Here is a 17847-nt window from a genome sequence, read left to right on the forward strand (position 1 = left end):
AACTTGAGAGACTCACGCGAGCTCATACTTATTTAACAAAAAATTCGGTCTCTCCTTTCGGCCTTTTTAATCCTATTCTCAACTTGGTCGGTCTGAGTGTTGAACACTTGATCAATTTTTTAATTTACAAAATTGAGCGAAGCCTCGTGTCGCCAGTGGTAATTAAACAAAGGGACAATTTTTTTAAAAAGTCGACCAGACTGGCAAAAAGTGATCTTTATTCAAGTCACAACGTTTCGACCTCTTTATCCTATTCAAAGTATAATCCTAGGTCCTTTTCAAGTACGATCTGGAAACAAATTTCAAATGCTCCAATCGCAATACAAAGGAAGGAACTTTTAGTATGTAGGACCTAAAACAGTAAAAGAGGTTGAACTGCGAGTACAAAATTTACTCCTACTTTAAAACTGATAGTGTCTGAAATTTCTACTTTTGCTAGTTTAGCATTAAAGTAGGTCCCTTTGAGTAGGAGCTAAAGTAAATTTTTAGATTTAAATATTCAAGAGAGAAGTAAAACAATATTATGTCATCAAAGTTATTGCTGGTCCATGTAGGTGTATAGATCAGCTAAGTAGATGTAAATTATCCTTCAATGTGTCAAAATAGTACCACAATCTCGAATCGGGATGTTATTTTCTCGCAGTCGTAGTAGTACAATTGATGAACATTTTATATCGCTTTGAGGAAGAGCGAACATAAGCAATATTATAGAGCTCATTTAGATTTATTAATTTATAAGATCTGAATGCTAGATCCGAAGATTTTGGTGCTTTTTGCATTGGCTATTTCGAGCGTCATTATTTACTCCACTTCGATGAGGAAATTCGATATCAAATAATAGACAATGCGGGAGGGGAATTATCTACTCCGGCTCGGAGCAACGGTCCACTCTTAGAAAATAATAGTCAGCGCGATTTATCTCACGAACAGGAATCGATGTTCCATCTGACTCTCTTCTCTAGCGCAAGTTGCTCTCCCCTTCTCTCATCCGGTTAGAAAGAATCAGGCTTGTTAGATACGGCGATAGTGAACCGAGCAGCCCCCGTTCGCGCATACCACAGCTCTCTCGATCTGAATATCTTACACTTGTCTGTACAAATTGATCGAAAACGGCTGAGCAACGTGGTTTTGAAAGTACATGTCGATGCCGTCCGTTCTTATTTAACGCATACCGATGCGTGCCTTTCGATTTCTTAATTTGTTAACACTTTGTGACGAAACGGACATTTGTCAGTCGGATTCGGGAACAAAGAGAATTGCAGCGTTTGAACGAGTTTATCAGAGACCGCCCAATACATTTTACTAGTAAAATGTACGATAAACTTACACAAAACTCCCAAAGTTCTTGAAAATGCCGTGTCCTACGATCGTATGATTTTCAGGATCAATTTAAGAGAATATTCCGTGAGTTAACAAGTCGGTGCACTTACAAGGTGTAACATCGGGTATGACGAGACATGTCCAATATGGCGCGTACGTTTCGTTTATTTAGAGCGGTTCGGCACTTTCGCGAACGGGGCGTTGCACGTGGATGCATCGCTGCGTAGACGTCGTACCCTTGAATTAATGTCGAGGCGATACCATCTCGAGCGATGCGGCGACAGATACCTGTCTATTTATAACGTGAATTGCCGAAAAAAATTCCTTTCGGATCCCATCGCGTTCAACTTCGGATCGAGACAAAGGGGGGAAACAATCGACGTCGGTTTCAATTAAATCAAATCGGTCCAATGATTTTACCCTTCACCAGGACGTACTGTCGTAACCACGTGCGGTAGATTTTAATCCTTTCTGCTAATTAGCTGCATTAAAATAGAACAATTATCTCGTTTGCATACCTAAAAAATTGTCTATACTCAAGTTTTCTACTAGAAAGCACATACTTCAGGGAGTTGAACTTGGAAATTTCTTTTATCTCTCCCATGCTGTAATAAATTTATATACGAAATTTGCCGAAGTGACGGTATTGAAAAAAAAAAAGCAATATATAAATTGTTCCAGTCGGGCGAAGCCGTAATCAGTCGGCGGCGCATAATTGCTCACGCATTTTGTTTCGGTTCTCGTTCGTTGCCGCAGCGAGAAATCGCGTGGTAGCCGGCGGCCGGGGATTATTGTCGAAAAGTGGGCAGCAGCTGATCACCGGAACCGCATTTAAATACGTAATCGCTCGACTAATGCTCGCGTTTTGCCGCGACGTGTGCTCGCCGCCGCGCCTCTCCTCTCTTCTCCTCTTCCGAATTTCGCTCGTTCCAGGCTTCGACGGCCGTTGATTTGCTTCCGCCACCTGCCGCTCTCGCGTGCCACGCGTCACACGCGGCTGTACGCCAATATTTGGTTGACACCGTCGTCTTAAATCGCCCGCCTGCAAGTGGCACCTACGTGGGTCATTTGAAAAGTTCTCGGAAATGAATTACGGCCACCGCACGCCGTACGTTAATTAGAAAATTCCACCTTTTTCACGAACGCGTGACGCTCCAATTCGCTCCATCAAACAACTTCATTTTTCAAGGATATTTATATCGATAAATTTTGAATCTGTGGACGAATTTGAAACGAGCATTCGCTAATCCCGCAATCTTTCTTCTTTCTCTCTGTAGGCAATTAGATATTCTAGAAAGATTATTGAGCACACGATACTGAGATGCGCGAGATTGTTTGCGCAGGCGATCGTTAAACCTGGCTCGTGACAAAGGATCGATCATCGCTCGAGAGAGCCGTGTACGATCAGTCGAAATAATAACGGCTGGTTTTCTTTACGCGAGTCTAACTTTGACCACTGTTCGTGCCATCGGTACACTGAGAAAAATGTCCGATTAAATATAATCGGATAATCCAATTACATAATAACAAACGGACATATCCGACTAAACTGTATGCCCGATGAAAAATGTGATCGGTTTTTCAATCAAACTTCATCGGATAAATTTCATCGGATGTATCCGTAATTTAATTGGGAAACGTAATCGGAAAAATGAACCATCGGAAACACTATTCAATTGGCAGGAAGTGATGGCGACTGTTACTTTCCGGGAGGATATTCGACACTTATATTCCAGCCGTCCAGACTAATTATTAAAGACAATTTCGTGCATTATCGATTCGTTAATTTTTCAAAGACTTTCCGTACTTTTCGTTTTTCCATATCCTCCCACGTCTCTGTGCCTTATATTGTCGTACATCTCGCATCTTGGCACACGGCTCTTCTCTCGTTTTGACATTTTCATCATTGCGGCTTTGACAATTTTCTGTCTCGCTTAGCTCGCAATTTGAAGTGGTATTTTGTTCTGCTCTATTATACCACGGAGATATTTACGGAATATTTTACGATCTCGAAACTGCACGGCCGTAATCGGGCCGAGTGCACGTCGTACAACAACTCCGGCTTATTCGTGACAACGAGTGCGATGGTGACACGCGGTGAACACACGCAAATGTACACGGCGGGTACACACGCGGGCGCGTACATACGTACACACACGTGACGGCTTTTCAATTCCGCCGAGTGGAAAGCCCCATTTAGCCGGAGATACGCACGCAAAACAGGAGGACGGCGTTTTGTATCACGTACAGACACACACACGCGTGCGCCCGCGTGAACGCAAAGGAGAGAGCTCGCGAGAGAAAAGGCTCGTTGTCGGACGAGGACAACAGGGGCGGCCCGGTGGTGTCGTGCACATTTACACGAGTGTACGTGTGTGTGTGTGCGTGCGTTATGTGGAGGAAGAGCGCTTACACGCGCGTGAATGCGTACCGCAGCTGAGGCTGGAGACGCGCGGGAGAAGGAAGAGCCGCAAGTTCGGCGCGGACGTGGTGCGTTTACCGTACATATGTACTCCTCTGCCCTTGCGTACCACGCACGCAGGACGGGGGTGTGTTAGAAGTAGGTGCACCGACACCGAGTAAGAGACGAACGGCGGAGGAGGTGGAGCAGGAGGATGAGGTTGAACGCGGTTGGATGGCAGAGACGGTCAGCCGAGCGAATGGTATCGTGTCGCCAGTGTGTGCAACTCGGCGTATACCGTGTGTACCCCCGTGTCTCTCTGTAAAGATTCGCCGGAGCGTCGGCAGCGAGAGGGAGAGGGACGGGGTGGTTGAGACGCGTTGCCGGGGTGGCGAGAGGGACGGGGCCTCGTCGATATTAAACACTTCTTTATGCGCTTCCGCTCGAGGCAGCGTGTCAGCGTCCGTACACGCCGCAATCGCAGAGACACACTCGCGACACGTTAGAAAAGACGATGGAGGAGGAGGAGGAGCGGACTCGACGAGAGGGAGAGAGCGGGAAAGATCGGAGAAAGAGAAAGAGAGAGAGAGAGGGAGGGTGGGAGATCGGGTACATAGCGTGTGCATGCATGCGACTGCATCGGCATCAACAGCCAACGAACACCGCTCTCGTCTTTTGTCCATCCACGCGAGGCGACGGCCGATTGTGCGACGCGTTGATAATTTTAAAACAATGCCGACCGGCCCGGCCGCACATTGTGCAAAAATCACGGGGACACCGGGGAAAAGAGAGCAAAAGAGGAGAGGAAGAAACGAGAGGGGGTAGGTGGCGGCTCGTTCGTTCGTTCGTTCGTTCGTTCGTCCGTCCGTCCGTTCGTTCGCCCGAACGGGAATGGCTGATGGTGTGCGCTTTTATCTTGTATTGACGAAAAGCCAACCTGCCTCTCGATCGGCTAATCGACCGTGCGTGGACACCGGGAGATTCCATGGGGAGCTCCCGAGAAAAATGGCCGCGAATATTGCTCGTCTTGCACGGCGGGCGATGACGAGATTACCCATCCGGGTGGAGACGGCGTCCGAGGACGAGCGGAAGCGAAGAAATCACGCTAATTGAAACAGCAAGAGTTCCCCCAGACGCGATCATAACGCGCCACATTCCGCTATTCCGATCGCTATCATCCGGGTAGGTAAATGCGTTCGTGACACAGCGATTTCGAGTACGCAGAAGCGGAAGGTAATGACGAAACGTCGTGTGTGCGAGCGCCATTTTATTGGAAGCGAAATATAACAATGGGTTTTAAGGGCACTAATGAACATTTCAAAAACCGACAATGTTATCCTCCAATATACGCGCGACAAAAGACAAGTCATTTGCGCGCGAAAAATGAGCAAACGTTACAAACTTTCCGAACGCAGTCGCGGAGCCAAAATCTTTTCTGCATAGCGTCGATGTCCCGCGATACCAGGCGATCCCTCGGCCTCCACGTTGACCGTCGTTCGATATGATTCCGAATACGCGTGCGAACACGTACACGAGTGTACACGTGCACACGTAGGCGCTCGCGCTCCCCGCCCGTCCCCATGTACTCGCATTTGCCGATATCCACGTTGCGTTCTGCAACGAAACAGTGCAAATCACAGCCGCGCGTACAGCGATGCATGTCATAATGAACGCCGGGCGACTTTTTGTTTCGGTCCCGTCGGCCGGAAATATCGGCCATTTTGAATTTTCAATTTTCAACGCTCTAGTAAGCCCCTTCGCGGGCCCCTCCTCCCTCGACGTTTCCTCTCACCCTTCCTGTTCCTCCTCGTTCCCGTTCCCCCGTTGTTTCCCCCCTCCCCCTCCTCCTCCTCCTCCTCCTCCTCCCTCGTCTTGTCGCGCGCGTACGAGAGAGCGCGTTGCCACGGCGGGAACTTTGTCGTCTTCGCGGAAATTCAGGGAGGATCTCGAATTTTTGGGAAAGCAGCTTTCGCAGCGGAGTAAACGCTCGCGGAGGAATCGAGAGGAAATTCGATGAAGCCTCTTAGCCGAGATACCCCCGTCGCAACGGCGCTGGCGACTCGTTACGCGATATCGCTGGGATGACGTGCACGAGTCCGTGTGCGCGAGACTGCCCTCCCTTTCGGCCTTCCGTTGCCCGCCTCTGCCCGACATACGAGCGCGGCGATTCTTATTTCCGCGGATTCCTTTACCTCTCGCCCTCGGTCCCGTTTACCCCCGCGCAGGAATCCATTTCGCGGATGGGCGATTTTTATGGCCGATGGCGGAGATACGAGCGGTAATAGCGGGCGCTGCGGCGGATCCGCGGACTGATTTTACGCGAGAGATGTCGGCGATATTCGGGAGGGAATAATTATATTCCTCCCGTTATGTTGTGTATTCGATCACACCGCTGCCACCGACGCACTTCGCTGCGCCTCGCGCCCCTCCGGCGCGTTATCAAGGTGTACGTGTTAACATTAACGTGATGTGTTACGTGCTCGCGTCTGACAGGTTGCCAGTAAAACGTTTCTTGTTCTTTTACTGCAATGAATCATCCTTAGTTAATGAGAAAGTGAATGGGGGGAAAAAAAAGTTGACAACAAAAGATATTGTGGTCATCGAGGATATCGATAACAACGGTTCGCTTCGCTGAAACCACAGACTTCTACATAGAGGAAAGTCCCCTATTGTGAGCTAGGCTCCTAATATGAGGTAGCGGAGTTTCTGCCAATAGGCGTCATCTGTTGGTTCCATCATGAATTTGTTGCCCTTGGAGTGAAGCCTGTTTAAGGGAAAATTGATTGTTAGATCGTGTAATCGTTGCGGAAAGAGATTTGCGATTGAATTTGTACGTTGAAAACCCGCTATCTCATATTAGAATCCTGTCTCATAATAGAAGACTTTCCTTTTCTACCAGACTGAAAAGCGAGGCAAGAGTTCTGCCCTGTTAGGTAAATAAAACCGTGTGCATCGGTGTGTCACTGACTGACTTTTCAGCTCGAAGATAGCAGGTCTGTAGGTTAGAGACCCTGTAATTAGAGATTGGCCATAAGAGTTCGTCAAATTCCTGCGAGTGAGAGAGAATCGTAGAAGAGTGAGGTGGCCTATGTTTCTCTCTCACTCGCGGGAATTTGACAAACTCTTATGGCCAGTCTCTGATTACAGGGTCTCTACTGTACACAGTTGGAAAATTTGTGTTTTCTTGTTGAAAAAAAGGCCGGTTAAAATTTTTGTTTTAAATGTTTAACGCATTCATATTGCTCTTGTGTTAATTGATCTCAAGTTTAAAATAAGTGAAAAGAAATGTTAAAACAACACAATGTGTACTTAACATGTGTTGCACGTATTTTTTACGCGAGAAATTGTAAATTTTACGTACAAAAATTAGTATTCACAAGAATATATTATACATATTGCTCTCGAGAAATTATAAATTTTCGTTTTATCGGGTGTCATAAAGCCTAATCTACAACGTGCTCTCTGCGTCCAGAAGCATTCTATTTTGTAGTCAATAAATTCGTTCGAAAAATTCGCGCGAGTGGATAAATTGTATATTGTACCTCGTACATTGTCGACGAATGTTTTAAGCGTTTCTATTTTGCTTATATGAAATAAAATGTCTCCAGACGCAGAGAACACATGGTAGATTAGTCTTTATGGTGCGAATCTCGATCTTTCTGGAGTACCGGATTCTTGATGTTACATTTTGTCTCGATTAAATCGAGAAGCTCGATTATGATACCAAGTTTTATAGATGTTTATTGAGGATTTTTATGATTTTGATGTACGCGGCAGATAGGTACATAAGATATTCGCATGACTAATGAAGGTTTAAGAGCCTCGTTTATTTTCAATACGATGTATTCGATCGAGCGAACGGAGGAAAGCACCGAGCGGAAAACGAGTCATTTACCGGGCGATTACTGTCAGCTCTCCGTAATGATTGGCTGTTCTCCGGCTGTAAAATCATTTATTAACGAGTAAGATTGGCATCGATGATCGTTCTCGCAATTACAGATCGTCGATTGACGGGCGTACGTCCCGTTTCCAAATCGATACAATGACGCGAGTAACAACTCTCGCGCGCAGGTGTTGCTCAGCCGATGGAAATTAAATTCGCTCTCCGGGCTTGTGGTGTGCCGCGTGTTTTGTACACGTACGTGGCCGCGCATTATGCTACATTAGTTGAATATCTTCCTGACGCCTTTCATCCCGTACGCGATACGTTGACAAAGACATTTGAAAATTTCATTCGACGTTAAGATGCAGCAATCTTGTAACGCGCTTGGCATTATAATTTAGGACCAACGCCTTCTGCGCCTCGCTTGTATTTCACTCGTGAATAAAAAGCGCGAGAACACGCGGAGAAATCCATCGAGCGTGTTCTTTCATATATCGTCAGGTCCATAGCCGAGAGTGACGTTTCGTCCTTCGGCATTGAATGCTCGGGAAGGAATCCTGAGCGGCGGAAAGCGAATCTGTTGGGCCGCGCGCCGCCGTTTTCCTGTCGCCGGATGATTTAATAACGGAACGATTGGTATCGCGATTATGGATCGCCGATTGACAGACGCTCGTTAGATGCGATCGGCTTGGCTCTCCGCGCGCGCGTCTCCGCTCCGATGCAGGTGTAACTGCGAGCTCGGGTTAACGACACCTGCGGCGAAGGCGCGCTCCAGACCGGGAAATTATGGCGCGAGGTGCCGCATACATTCGCAGGTAATATTTATTACGCGCCCGAGTCGCGTCGTCCATCAGCGAATCGTCATAATTTATTCCGCGTTTCTCCGCTTAATCGCTGTCGCGCTGTGCTAATTATGCGATATCTGTGCGGGATCGGAATTATCGCGGCGTACGGCGACTTGATGACATCCCAGCTGACAGTTCGAATGACAGTTTTCATCATTTATCACTGCGATAATCACTTACCTTCCTGCACTGTGCCACCAAAATTTTTCGTAACGGCCAGAAGCTGAGACGGACGAGGGTCTCGCGCGCTGAGAAACGGATCTTCGAGCTTTACAAGAAGAGTTTTATCTCGATTATTTAAACAATATTAGATAACAACTTCGGTAATTTCTTGACCATATCTGGCATTTTTAATAATACAGCGAATTTATTGCGAAAAATATTACCTCAGTCAGGGTTTGAACTGGACTTCCCTACACTCAATATTTTTCAATATTTTTCGCAGTAAATTTTCTGTATTATTAAAAATGCCCAGATACGGTCAAGAAAATACTGAAGTTGTTAATTACCGCTGGCGACTTGAAGAATATTTTTATTAGTTGATATTAGATAATTTTTTTACGTGATAACCGATTATAATTTTGATAAGAAATTATGTGCTACGATAATTCTGGGCGTAATAGCTTTATTGAATGCAGTAATACATTTACAAATATCATAACACTTATATCTACTTGAGTCTGGAGCAATTGAAAATTGATCAGGACTTAACAAATAGTTAGAACGTTGGTACTTAACAGAGTCCATTTTAATTCTTCTTTTAGAAAACTTCATATTACTGTTAAACGGAATTGACGCATAGGACATGCGAATTGTTGCTAGCTTCTCCAGGTAATTGCGGTTCCGTAAAAGCAAGGTAAAAGTGACAGGAATCGTGAATCGTCAAATATGTTCAGTCGCGAGAATTAAGACGTGTATCCGCAATCGCGATAAACCGATAGGCGGAATCTAACGACTGTCGACGCGAATGAATGAAGGCTCTGTGAGTGGACTCCGAGAGTGTTGACGCGCCTACCAGGGCGAAATCGTAAATAGTAGCTGAATCGAGCACAGTGAATGAAGTATTCACTAATAATGTTACTTTTACAATGAATTTGTACAAGAGTATAATCGTTGGCATTTTTACGATAAAAGTCGAAAGTCTTGTCAACGGTTCCGTTTGCACAATAGTTGTTTCCGATAAGTCTAGAAATAGTTCCGTCGACTTGGAGAAAAACTGACACTTGAAAAGTGCTAACGTCCCCTCGTCGCGCTTCAAGTTGCGAAAAAGTTATTTCAACAGAATGTTACAGTTCTAGGAGAGTTCTGTGGTCCCTGATAAAATTTAACAATAGTTTCGCTCGTTGACTGCCTTTAAACAATTTTTTAATCCGAACGTTAGCGTGTCGTGAGAGGTGAAAGACGTCTTCGGTGAAACTCGTCGGACCATTTCACTTGTCTGCAAATAAAATTACGAAATCGTAGATTTTATTTCTGTAAAACATTATGTTGCGTAGCCTCACTTAAAAGAATTATTGTTTGATGCAGACAGTCCTCTCGAAAATCTGCCAACTTTAACAAGATGCGTGTCCAAGTGTGTGTCTAAAAATTTAGACCTTGAAACGTGCAATTTTTTTCAAGTGGTAGACCTAAAGCACCCGGTACACTTGGGAGGTAATTTATGGAATTAACGAGATTTTTGTGTTAGACATTTGGTGACGAGGTGTAGGATAGTAACTACGTGACCAAGAACACGTCGGAGAATTATACTTGTCCGACGGACTACTCAATTTCCTGTCTGCGAAATCGCACTTGGCGGACTCCATTCTTTCCGAGGGATTCAACTTGTTTTCGCCATGGCTGGTGGGTGTCGATGGAACTGTAGTTTTACGTCGGATAAAACACATTCTGGAATTGAAAGGCGTCTTCGGTGAAACTCGTCAGACCATTTCACTTGTCTGCAAATAAAATTACGAAATCGCGGACATTGGAGAAGCTGAGAATTTTTATATCTGTAAAACATTATGTTACGTTACACCGCGCTACGCTATGTTATGCTACATCAGAGGCAAGTGTCTACAAAACACGAATGTTCGACCGTATACACCGAAAGATTAATTTCCACGGTACACTTTGGCTCTCGCGGAAATTCAATTGCAATCTCGAGCGTCAAAGATAGAATACGAACCTTAAAAACCCGTTCGCACGGAGGCTACGCCAAAGCGAATTTTAAGCCGGCGCTCCACGTGCCGTCTTCCGGCTGAATTAATGGAATTCCTTCATTCAGGTGCCGGTGACGAGAGATTCGAGATAGTTTTGAGCGAAGAGACGGGACGCCCGCCTTGACGCGGTTTGTCGGACGGGACGGAGGGCGCGAGCCTGAAAAGAGCCCGGTAGTCTTGTCAATTAACGGCGGCGCGGAAGTAATCTTTCGAGTATCTATTATGAAGTGAAAAGCATAGCTCCGCCGCGAAATGAAGTACTGTATCAACGACGCTCCATCTGGCTGCGCGAGACCTAGTTTTTGTTTCCCCGCGCGTGGAATAGGTAATGTCGCCACACGAGATTTTCGCGAGCTCCTTCCACTTTCCCGTCGGCAATATCTTTGTCCTGCACTGTGAAAAAAAGTATGTAAAATTACATAATAGAGCCTTTGTCTCTTTCTAAGGAAAACGGAAAGAGAAGAAGAACGAATTGAACTCGAGTTAAAGTTACGTGACGTCGGTGCAAGCGAGCCTATTACTAGTTTTACAGTTTTCCCTTTCGTTAATTTCTCAATTCGTGCGAACACTTATCCTTGCTCCATCTTAAATTCGCAGAACAATATTGAGCCGTGTAGCGTTAAAGCGAAGAAAAGTCTCTTTACCCGATTAGAAATCGCCAGGGCGAGTCGCGCGCCAAGTTGATCTGGTTTTTTAAGCATCGACAATCGCGACCGTCGCGTCGTGTCTCTCGCGATAAAATCTCCCGCGAGTGTCTTCTGCATTTGACGCTATCGGGCTTTTCAATGGCTTCAGCTCGATAGGTCGCATGACGGGCGTGCGTTTCTCTTTGTGAGAAAAGCTCCACGAGCTTTGCGTTTGACGTATGCACTGTGCACCGGTCGTTACGTATCAATCGAGGCTTTGAACTCGCGGTGTTCTCTCCGCGGCCGACTCTGCTGGAAAATTTTACGGAGATGCAAACGCGAGAGCATCGCGAAAGTGTGCGCGCGCGCGCAGCAGAAGAGAAGGTGATCGTAAAATCGGGCAATAACGAAGTATACCGTAAAAATATGCATCAATTTATTACGTCGGACGTATATTACTTCACGCGATACGCTCGCCTATGATTTACGGGTAATAAACGTTATTCCTTTAGTCCGATTAATTAGCGCGGATCGTAACAACAGGAAAATGCAACCTTAGTCGCGCTGAATTCTTCGGCGCGGCTATAATTCCCTGGGAAATCTAGCAATAATTCCTCCAAGTAATTACCAAGTAAGGCAGTCCGCCCCGCGGGGCCCCCCTTTTTTTTCTCATCGTCGGCGCTCGCGAACGATCGCGATTTGCGATTAATAAATGGCGCAGTTTTATCTGCGCGAAATATATATTGCGGTTTCGCGCCGGCTCGCGCGCACATATCTTCCGGCACGCTTAATATGAAATAAAAACGGCCGCGAGACGTGTTCGGCCACGTCACCAGATAATCGTGAATTATCTACAAGCCGACAGAATGCAGATAAAACCGCGCGCGGCGCGCAGGCCGCGCGGTTCGCGTGCGCGCGGTGAGTTATCTAGATGATTATCTGGCTGCTTTATCGGTAATTTATCTGGGCAGGCATTAGTTTTTGCTTGACGGTGGCGTGCACCCCAGGCCAGCCTTCGCGAACCTAAATTATTCATTATATGGAGCAATCCCCGTATATACATATATATATTATATATATATATGTATACGCCCCCGCACTCTCGTTCTCCGCGGTCAAGCCTGCACTTGTCCTTACCAAGTCTGACGTTTATTAATTGTGCTGGCCAATCACGACCGCTTCTGTGCTTCGGACCATCGATCGATCGTCCCCGACGTAACGAAACCCCTAATAACTCGTGAGCACTTCTTCAGCCTCGGCGTAACCAAGTGCCGTTAATTGGTCGTCGCGAAAGTTCATTTTTGTCGCACCCTCTCGTTCCTTAATATAACATTTTTTAACACTTACGACACCTTCGTCCAGAGCCGGGACCAGGACGTGGCGAACGAGGCACTTGCCTCATGCAAAAGATTTGCGGGGGCACAAAAATGGCAATACAAATTTTGATAACGCACTGTGTACATGATAATTAGACGTTCTAATGAAATTCTTTTTATTATATTTTATGTGCCGTAAAGGAAATATTTTTTGTTACTGAGGGGCGCACTTTTTCGGCCTCGGGCGCCAAAATGTCTAGTCCCGGCTCTGCTTCTATGTTCACCGCTCGGGACGAGAGAAAGCAATTATCTACGAAGATCGTTACAAGGTTTTGCAGTGTGCTCGGTTTCTTTATTAAATCCCGTTTGCCCCGAAACTAATCGCGAATTATATTGCCCGCGGTTTAACAGGTTGCGCGTTTAATGTAAGCTAAGCTCATCCCTTTTCCGCGCGGACAGTTTAACGAGACAGACACGTTCTAGGACGTGTTTGCCGCGGCGGGACGTGCGATGGTAACCGCATTACGCATATACACACGTACACGCACCGACTAGACGCTATCGTAAAAGAAATATATCGCTCCCGTGATCTACCGGCGTCGCGGAAGATAATTATTCACGTTTAGATAACGAACGGCTCGGCGATGATATCGAGCGGAGGCGTCCATTAGCGGGGCTAAGCATCGGCCTGGGTAAAGGTGTATCTATTTATCATCAGATAACGGCCGCGGGAATTATCTCGAAAACTCGACTCGGATAGCCGGATCGCCCTCGCGTGCCGCGACCCCCTCGTTCACCTCCCCGAAGATCTCATTTTTAGAAGATCGCGCTTTTAAACACGTTAACCACTCGCCCTCGTGTTGTTAATTGAATACGCATTCTTTGGCAGCCGTAATATTGCAAATTGCCAAAGAAATTGCTATCGTGTGCGAGTGTGTAACGCCGAAATTTCAATGCGTGTCCTCGGAGAGTTATTTTCATTTGGTTCACGTACATTTAATGACGATTATTCGCGGGACGATGAAAATAACAATGAGAGGCGATGGACAAGAACATAGTATAACTAGTAGATTCACTCTCTGTCGGCCCTTTGATCTTTTCGCTCCCGATCACGTGGTATTCCGCCAAGGTTTTGGTCAGATTCAGAGACGTGTGTATGCGTGTGTGTACGTACTCGTCAAAGCTACACTACCGCACGCTGATTTCATGTTACCGCACCTACAACGTTTCTCTCATTGGTCTGACCAAAGCAATGTCGGTTGCGCAGAAGGGATCGACGCCAAACGAAACAAACGGAGTGGACCTTCTAGTTATACTATGGACAAGAAGGTAAAAGTGCTTGACACTAGACACTATGCTCGACTAGGGCTAGACATTATGCTTGACCAAGGCTGGTCAAAATCGTTAGACTCCCTCGTTTCTTTTGTCGAGGAAATTTTATGAGGGTGTTTCCCTCGTGTTCCGTCTCCTTCCTCCTTTCCTTCTGCTCTTTCTCGAATTCCAAACACGGCGACCTGTCGTTGTCGATTAGTCGCATTGTCTCACGACCCTTGGCGCCTGCCTCCCTCGGAGTGGCTCACTTTTTACCTCCCCATTATCGGTTAGAAGAAAACTGGGCCTGGCCGAAGGCGGCGGCGGTGGCTTTACCGCAAAAGGGCCCCGTGATTTAAGATCTAACTCGTAGCTCGTGTTTCTCCACGATTCGTGTACTCGCCACGTTGTCGTCCTCGTTCCCTTTTTTTTTATTGCAGCCCCTTGTCGCGAAACAGACGAGCGAAACTACGGAGACAATGGCTGTTACACCTTGCGCAGTCACCATCTCCTTTCTCGTCTCTCTGTGACGTCCTTTTATCTTTCGTTTTTCCTCTGCTTCCCTCGCGGGGGGTAAGCGGATTCTAAAGACCAATGAGTAGTTTACGATGATACGGTGTGTTTACATTCGTAAGGTGCACGCCGGCAAACAGCGAGGAGCCCATTGTGTCCGGCCCGACGACAAGCGTGAAACTTGGAGTGACATATTCGTAATTTTAGGTCGGTGCAGTTCTGGCGCCGAACTGGCTTAAATTCAGATCAAGCATCAGGAAAAAACTCAGAAAATAGTACGATATTACGTTGTATACATTGATATGATTAAAATAACGACTTATCCGAGACGTGCATGAAACGTGCTAAAAAATATTGTACAATATCTTTCGAAAGGGTCGCTCAGCGACGTTATTTAGCATAACGGCCGGAACAAAGATCGCGTTATACAGAATCGATTGAAAAAAGCCGCAACCACGGAGGTGCCGTTCGAATCGATGCATCGACACGCATGTACGTAAACGTCGGTAACGCGAATCATGTGGTTATTATTCCGATTGCGATCTAGTGTCAAGCATGCGAGCGAATTACAATAACTCAGGCTGTAATGACAGGGCTAAAAAAATCCGAGATCTTTAGTGCTTTCCTCATTTCTGAAGTCAAACGAACCAAGTTAACTCTCCTTCGGGCAAGTGCCAAGGTGCGATGCATGGGAAATTCATCACTGCCGATTAAATACTCGCTCGTTTCGATCGCGCCGTTTCATTTTTTCCTCTTCAAGTTCGCGCGCAGTATCGCGCGTCTTATTTACTCGAAAACAAGAAGACCGCGCGGAGAAGTTGCAGACTCGTCCACCACGAGGTCGGGCCTTCCGTATACTCTATCCGTAATATACCGTCCTCTCACGGAAACCTCGCGCCCGCTTCCGGCGTGGAAGCTAACCGATTATATATTCGTGGTGCGGAGAAGGACGAAGTTCGAGAGAGAATCAGCCGTTTAAACACGGTGAGCTTCCACGGGGCTTGTCCAGTGGCCGGGATCACGCTAACCCCTCGTTAAGTCATAACTTACCCCCTCCGACACAGTACACGCGGGGGCACTTCACGTGTAACGCGGCCTCTTATCCCCGGCGAGGCCGCGCTCTTATTTATATTCCCTCGTAGACCGCTAGCTCGGTACCGGCGATAATTAAATATTAATTAAAAGCCATGGATCATGGATCGCGAATTTGCGCTACTTAAATATCGGACACTCAGTCTTCAATAAATTCGGGAATACCGGCGGGAGAGCCCATTTCTTATTACTTGCGAAATCGCGTTTTAACCGTAGACGAGTTTAAAAAATAATACACGTAGCAGCAACTATGTTAATGAGTTACTTTTAACAGTGGGACAATTGACGACGAAATTATCTCCTCTCTCGTCTGAAATTCAACGCTTCGCTATTCTGCCGAGCAATATTTTGTATATACAAAAAATGCGCGTGTCTTGTGCAAGAAATTTAATTGAGCAGCAAAATAAGAATAAATAATAAATATTCATCGCGTATGTATGTGTGCCACGTTACGTTCTCTACGTTTAAAGTAAATATGCAAATGAATAAGCGTATTTGGGATTGAGGAAGAGAGGGTACGAAAAGAGTTACATTCGAAGAACACCTGGACTAAAAGGTGGATCGTCTCGTTTCGCTCCGATATAAATTCATTTGCCTGCGTCTTCGAGGCTCATCTATAGCGCCGTCCTAACTTAAGCCTTGTGTCCACGATCCAAGAACTGTGTCCAAGTTCTAGTTTCAAGAAATGCGTAGCCAATCAACCTGCAGCTATTCCATAAAAGCCGCAAGGTGATTGGCTACGCATTTCTTGGAACTTGAACTTGAACACAGTTCTTGGATCGTGGACACAAGGCTTTAGACAGCAGTATCTCCCAAATTGTCAGTTTATGTAATTTTACAGACTTACAGTGTGCGACGACGCGATGTTAACGCGTCCTCCCGATGTTACGTATCCTCGTAAGTCGCGTTCGCGAGAAGCAGACGGCTGTGACCGGGGTTATTCTCTTTGGTTCATGGGTTATTAAATTTCCCCGGGGTCCACGGGAGAGCGGATATATTCCTACGTACGGCGCCTGGTCTCGCGCGATTTTCGCAACGATTTCGCTACGTATAGATACGTACTACGCGGAACAGTCGTAAGTACTCGCCGCTCGCGTCCGCACGCACCCCCGCACGGAGAGTTTTACAGCCTGCTCCGGCAACCATTTAAATTGCGGAATTACGTAATTACCGGCGGTGTATTGTTCGGCCCCGCCGGCCGCCTGGAGATCTGGGTATCGCCCGGTTATATCTATTTCACGCGTTGCAAGCATTCAGCCGCGCTTATGGTAATGCCGCGTTTAACGATACGACGGAGAGCAAATTACATGAGAACGCCGGCGCGGAGGGCAAATAGCTCGAGACGGCGAGTGCGAGGAGCGATGCCGTCGACGACGACGGCGCTTCTTGCCCCCGCGGATATCTTAATGTCGCCGATTTAGGCGTAATTAACGTTGAGAAGTTCACCGCGATGTTGTAGCGATGGAGCGGCGCATTGTGCGCGAGGGTACGTTCACGTCTCCTCAACTCGGAGATCATTTTGCCGAGCGATTTTCAGGCTTACATATCGCTAATTTTACACCTTTCTCAGTACGCTGGATGTGAAATAAATCGTTCGTGCCGCAACGTCGCGTCTCGATTCAAAGCCGTGTGAAAATGCGGACGGGCCGATCCGAGGGTTACTCCCGTCCTTCCTCGTGATTTCCTTTCTTCATTTTTCCTTCGACGGGATCGGATGAGATCGAAGGGCTCCGGACGGGGCCCTTGCGCCTCATCCTCTCTCCCTCTATCCCTCCTTTCCCCTCTTTTTCTATCATTCGCTGCTCGCTCTTTCGGGGTACTCGGCGGAGTGCGATAGAAAAAGCAGAGGGGAACGAAAGCGAGAGGAGGAAGGAGAGAGATTTTAACAAGAATTTCGCTTCAAGCCCGCGAGGAGTCGACGAGGAGTGAAAGGAAGGAGAGAGAGAGAGAGAGAGAAAGAGAGAGTGAGCGAGAAAAAGAGGAGAGGGGCGAGGGAGCGTGGACGCCCCGAGAAAAGAGCTCTCGTTCTCTCCCTCCCACATGCGGCCGGGGTGGCTAACCCATCATTATCGACAATTTATCAATAGCCAATAATATTATATTAAAGCGGCGGGCCCGCGTTCCGCAGCGGCGTGGAAACCGCGGGCTGAAATTCGCGCATCTTCCGCCAAGCTGGAACCCTCCCCCCTCGCCGATCGTTCCCCGTCTGGCTCCCTCGCCTCGATACCCCCGTGCCGATCGACCCGCCGCCAATGCGATGTATTTATGTTGGCTCGATCATAATGTTTATGTTAGCTGGCGGTTGAAAGAGAGACAGAGCAAAAAGAGGGGGAGGGGGG

The sequence above is a fragment of the Vollenhovia emeryi genome, unplaced genomic scaffold (assembly GCF_000949405.1).
Source record: "Vollenhovia emeryi isolate VEMERY1.0 unplaced genomic scaffold, V.emery_V1.0 DF939124.1, whole genome shotgun sequence".
Classification (NCBI taxonomy): Eukaryota; Metazoa; Arthropoda; class Insecta; order Hymenoptera; family Formicidae; genus Vollenhovia; species Vollenhovia emeryi.